The following is a 6,000-nucleotide window of genomic DNA, read 5'->3' on the forward strand; positions in this document are numbered from 1 at the left end:
CATTCATTGATTCATTCGTTCATTCAGAAATAGTTCATAAACCACCTGTTCTGTGCCAGACCCTGTGGTAGGCACCTAGAAGAAAACAAGATGAACTGGACGGGATTATACCACCACCGCCGTCACCCGAAATAAAACCAAGAAACTTCAGAGCTTTTATTTTAAAAATGAGACTTTTGGGCTTCCCTAGTGGCACAGTGGTTGAGAGTCCGCCTGCCGATGCAGGGACACGGGTTCGTGCCCCGGTCCGGGAAGATCCCACATGCCCCGGAGCGGCTGGGCCTGTGAGCCATGGCACTGAGCCTGTGCATCCGGAGCCTGTGCTCCGCAACGGGAGAGGCCACAGCAGTGAGAGGCCCACGTACGGCCAAAAAAAAAAAAAAAAATGAGACTTTTATAAAAGTCGGTATAGGTATAGAGCAAGATGGGAAAGGGATGAAAGCCAAAAGAGAGGTGTTACAAAGTGCTGTCCGGTTTCAGGTAAGATTTGCAAAATCCCTCATGCCCCTCCCAGGCCTCTCTTGAGCCTCCATAGCTTCTTCAAGAAGAAGCCTCTAAGAACACTGACTGCAAACCCTCAACCTCGGGCCTGAAAAAGGGCTATTGTCCTGAGATTCTGTGTCCCACGGACAGCTAAGGAGGGCGCTAGGCAAGAAGACTCAACGTCGAGGAGACTCACAACGTAAGCGCCCTTTCCCAAACACCCTCTCACCCCACTGCAGCCACTGCAGGCCTGCCTTCCCCCGCCCCCCATGACTAACTAGAACCTGATGGCCCGGGTCTTTCTCTGAGCTGCATCTTTGTTCCTACAGTGGGAGCGGGGTGCGGGGGGTGTGTGTGAGGAGATGCTCAGGGCCTCTAAAAGCTCACTTCCCTGCAGCCCTGGCTGGTCCGCCTCCTTCCCATCTCACTAACCCCCTGCACGCTGACCACAGGTCCAAGAACTGGAGGGAAGGGACGATGAAGAGGGTCCTGGGTAGAGAGGGTGGGGAAGAGGCCCGGGAGAGGAGGCGGGCGGGTGGCGCGTGGCGGGGAGACACCACCTGGCTGTGAGGTCGACATCTTCATCTCCTGGGTCCTTCTCGGCCATAAGCTCCGGCTCGGGGTGGTTACGGGGACCGGGGCCTTGGGGACAGGCCTCACCTCTGTGACCCCTTCCCCCATGCACATTTCCACCAAGCTCTCCTTGGAGGAGGGAGGGAGGGGCATTTAGGGGCTGAAACACAACGATGGGGAGAGGAGAGGGCGTCATCGGAGGGGGACCAGGTGCCTTCTCCCAGCAGCCGGGCGGGGGTGGGGGGCGGAGACCCAGGCCAAGGCTCCGGGCCCATCTGAGCATGTCGCCTGCTAAAGGAGGAGCAGGGGTGGGGGAGGGGAGGAGGGGGAGGTGAATAAATAATGGGAAATAAAACTTCATGAAGCAGAAAATAAAAGGCAGATTATACAGATGTGGCAATTTGAAGGATCATTGCCCCTGTCCTCTTTTTAACTGCTGCATCTGGAGGTTTGAAGCACCTCAACCCCTCCCCTCCCTCTTCCAGGTCCCCGCCTGGCTGGAGGTCCCTACGCGTGCCTTGGCACCTGAAACACTCAGCCGGTGGCATCTCCTAGCACCACACGCTGCTGCCCAGCCTGGGCCCGCGGGGCTGGGGCACGGGGTGAAAGGGTCGAAGGGTGGGCTGGGCGTGTTGGGGTGAAGACCCGAGTGCGGGGTGACTGGGGAAAAGGGGAGCATTCGTGAGAGCGGAGTGAGGTGAGGACGGGGTTGGTTACGGGGAGTCCGGACGGGCAGCGGTGACGGAAAGGAGCCTGGATGGTCAGGAACTGGGTGAGGATTTGGCTGGGGCCTGAGGAAGGTTACCCCTTGCGAAAAGGGGGTTTGGATGAGGTTTGGCCTGAGGGTGAGATCCAAACTTCTGTATCTTCGTGCCGGCAGCTTCTTTCTCGTCCTCATCAAAATGCATTTGTTAAGCCTCAATTTGACACCGTGCCAGGTGCTATATAAACAGACATGGTCCCTGCCCTTAAGGAATTTCCAGCCTAAGACACACACACACAAGCTGACATTTTGTTTATTTTATTTTAAATATTAATGTATTCCCACCTTGTTCCAGAGAGGATTTGAGACAGCTCACAGGAAATGCATGCCATAAATTAGTGAAATACAAATAAGAAAGAAAGCATCGGGAGCACAGAAAATAAAGAACGGGTGGAAGAGCGGGTCCTGAGTGGCTGCACCTGAGCTACAAATCGGCCTGGAGTCCCTTGGCGGCCAGGTGAAAGGGTTGTCACGGTCACTGACCAGGCCTCATTCATTCAGTGAGGGAGTCAGCGCCTCTCTGTGCGTGGACTTCCTCCCCACCCTGCCTGTGTCACACCAGATGGGGACAAAGAGATCCAGAAAATCAGAAGCTTCTACCTGACACCCAAGGTGAAGCAAAGGCCCATCTGGCTCACATCTCCTCATCATCCTGGTATGTTGTCTTTCAAAGCAATGGACGACCTGTCACAGAATCATTCATAGAAAAGGGGAGTCAGCTGGGGACAGGTTTAGGGGAGATGATTCTAAGTTCACTCTGCCGTGTAATGAGTAACATCTGTACAGAAAGTTACCACTTCCACGAGGATTTGTTGAAGGACCATGTCCTGCAGACAGAACTCCAGGTCTGAAATTCAGAGCAAAGATCAGGACTGAAAGCTTAGATTTGGAGGCTTTTCCCAGAAGCTAAACCGACGGCCCTGTAGTCAGCCGGCTGAGATCTCTGAGAGTCCCCACCTTGGGAAAAGGCTGAGTTCAGGCTGGGCCGGGGGGAGGTTAGAAGCGGAGGAAAGACAGAAGAGAACATGCAAGAAAGTAGAAGACGAACCAGGAGAACATGGAGTACCGGAAGCCCAGGGAGGATAAGGTTTTGAGATTTCCCTTTTTCAACACCAGGAGTCAGGCCCTGGGATACCATGGAAAACAACCAGCCCTGTTCCCGCCCTTGGGAGGTTTATGTTCTACTGGGAGCAAAGAGACAGGAAAGACAGGAGGGGAGGGCAGGGGAGGGGTGTAGAAAGTTAGGCTTTGATGTGATAGGGAATAACGGTGGGAGAAAGGGTCAAGGAAGGCTTCACGGGGGAGGTGGCAGGTGGACGGCAATGGATTTTGCCTCTTCCCAGTGCCGGCACTCCGAACTTCTCAGCAGCTGGTCCCCCCCATCCTTTGGGTGGCATTGCCTCCACACCCCACCCCCATCTCGGAAGGAGGCCTCTAGTGATTGGCTCAGAGGTGGGCACACGGCCCAAGGTATGCTGCTCTAAGAGACCCTACCCTGGGGCTTCCCTGGTGGCGCAGTGGTTGAGAGTCCGCCTGCCGATGCAGGGGACACGGGTTCGTGCCCCGGTCCGGGAAGATCCCATGTGCCGCGGAGCGGCTGGGCCTGTGAGCCACAACTACTGAGCCTGCGCGTCCGGAGCCTGTGCTCCGCAACGGGAGAGGCCACAACAGTGAGAGGCCCACGTACCACAAAAAAAAAAAAAAAAAGAGAGACCCTACCCTGGACTTGAGTTTGAAATTTCCAACGAGCAGACATTCTCTGCGCACTAGATTTGTACCAAGAAGAGGGAGTCTTGGGAGCTCTTGGGGCCACCTCGGTACCGTGAGGGTTGCCCCTGCCCTCCTAGGCCTGGGAGAAGAACAAGAGAAAAACAGATTCCTGGCTCAGTGTGGAGCCCGACCTGGACACAGACTGTCCAGTTACTGGAGCCAAACGATGTCCTATTCTGCTAAAGCCCATGTGAGTTTACATCTGTCACTTGCAAAGTCCAGGCAGAGGGAGAGCTGAGTGCAGAGGCCCAGCCTCGGAGCAGGACCCCACGTTTGAGGGCAGAATGTGAACCGGAGTCCAGAGGCGGGAGGGTGCCTGAGGAAGGCCAGCAAGGCCGGTACTAATAGCTAACAGGCTTTCCTTCTGTGCCAGGCATTGTTCTGAGCTGTTTACGTGCATAATTTCACTTAATCTTCACAAGGACTCTGTGAGGTAAGTAGTGCTATTATCCCCATTTTATAGAGAAGCAAACGGAAGCACAAGAAGCTAACAAACTGGCCAGATCACACTGGGCCTTGTGCAGGTTCCACAGATCAGGGGCAGATGGGGCCAAAGGTCGCTGAGAGGTGAGGAAGCTGGGAAGGCTTTGGATTTGATGATTGAGGGTCGTAAGTGGGGAGCAGTGGCTGGAGGCCAACGTGTCAGGTGTGAACAGGACCAGGGGAGGGAGGGAAAGGGCTGGAAAAGACCACACATCCGTGGATCTCGGCTACAGGCAGCAGACGGTCAAGTGCAGGCTTTTCTTTTTCCTCATGATGGCGATACCAAGTTGATACCAAGATGATCAAGTTGTTTTCGAGGCAAGATAATGAAGAGGTAAAGCACAGGCCGAAAACCCAGATGGGACCCCTGAGGGCGAGGTCAGGGTAGGCAGGACACGGGGAGGGGGAGGGGTGTGGGCACGAGGGGGTGGCGGTCAGTTCCAGGAATGCACGGAGCAACGCTTCCTCAGAAGGCAGGGAACAGGTAGAGATGGGGGCCAGTTAGATGCAGGATAGCTGGAGGCAAAGGTGTTGGCAGAGGGGGCAGTGGAAAGGGGCCCTTACACAGAGTGTGGCATTCAGGAAACCCCCTAAGTACGGGCAGCAAGCAAGTTGGGGGATCGGGGAAAGGGAGAGGGATGTGGCCAGATGTGGATAGCCAGGTTGTCCCAAGGTTCCAGGGCATTCTCTCCCCCTGCCCCTTTTTTAGACTTACAGAAAATTTGCATGCATAGTATAAACCATCTCCAGGCCATAATCTACCCTATTCTAGGCTCACTTACTCAAGTCATTCCATCTTCTTAAAGCCAAACTCCCAGACTATCTCCCAAGCCATGAGCCCGTCACTCTTCTGCTCGAAACCCACCCTCCTGGGCTGCACACCAGGTCCTTTACGATCCAGCTTCGGCTCACCCTGACCACCGTGTGTCTCTCACTCTATCCCACCTCAACCCTCCAGCCCAGCTCCTGCCGAGCAGGACACGCCCCACGTGTTTCCATCTGACTCGGAGCCCCCAGAGGAAAGGACCCAGGCCTCGGGCCCTAGTGATCTTAACTCCTCCCTGGTGCCTGGCAAACAACAAACACATGAATGTCTTCAGCAGAAAGCCAGATGGAGCAGAGATGCTGAGAGACCAGGAAGAGGTTACATCTGGGGTATCTCCTGGTTAGCTGAGCTCCCTAGGTGGGAAAGGAGGAACTGAGGGCAAGCTTCAGCCAGCCTTATGGAGTCTGAGCTGCTCACCAAGAACCTGTGCCCATCCCCTCCTCCTGCAAAGATACGGACCAACCCAGGGCTGAGTGGGAAAGCAGAGTAGGGTGGACACGAGGTGAGTCTAGGCCCGTGGGGTTTGATCCGTTCCACACCCAGGACTGGGACTGGGTGCTCATTTGGTTTCCATTTTTGTAGGTTCCTTGGGACAGTTCTGTAGGGAGTTCTAGGCTGTCCCCATAAGGTTCCAGAAACAACTTCCTGTCCATCTGCAGGAAGATGTCAAAGTCCCAACCCTTTGCTTGGATCAGACGTCCCCAGATGGTGGGAGGCCTGGCTGGGCCATTGTGGGTTTGGGGAAGTGGAAGGGCCTGGTTCTGGTGAGGGGGCAGGGCAGGGGGGAAGGCCTGGGGGGCGCCCTAACTTCCTGTTCTTCCAGGAGCACAGCCGTGGCTGGACAACTGGGCCGCCCAGGCTTGGAAGATGCAAGCCCGCCCCCTGGTGGTCACATGTCATAACCACAGCCCAACAACCCATCTCCACCTCCCCAGGCCTCCAGGCCAACCGGGGCCAGGGCAGCACTGCCCAGAGGGGGACCCGGCGGCCACGGTCACCTGGCTCTGAAGGCCTCACATGCCCGGGGGGAAAGGGAGATGCCAGTTTTACAAGAGCAAAGAAGCATGGAAATGTGACACACATGCACACCTGCAAACAAACC

Source organism: Mesoplodon bidens, assembly GCF_964165515.1.
Source record: "Mesoplodon bidens genome assembly, chromosome: 14".
Classification (NCBI taxonomy): Eukaryota; Metazoa; Chordata; class Mammalia; order Artiodactyla; family Ziphiidae; genus Mesoplodon; species Mesoplodon bidens.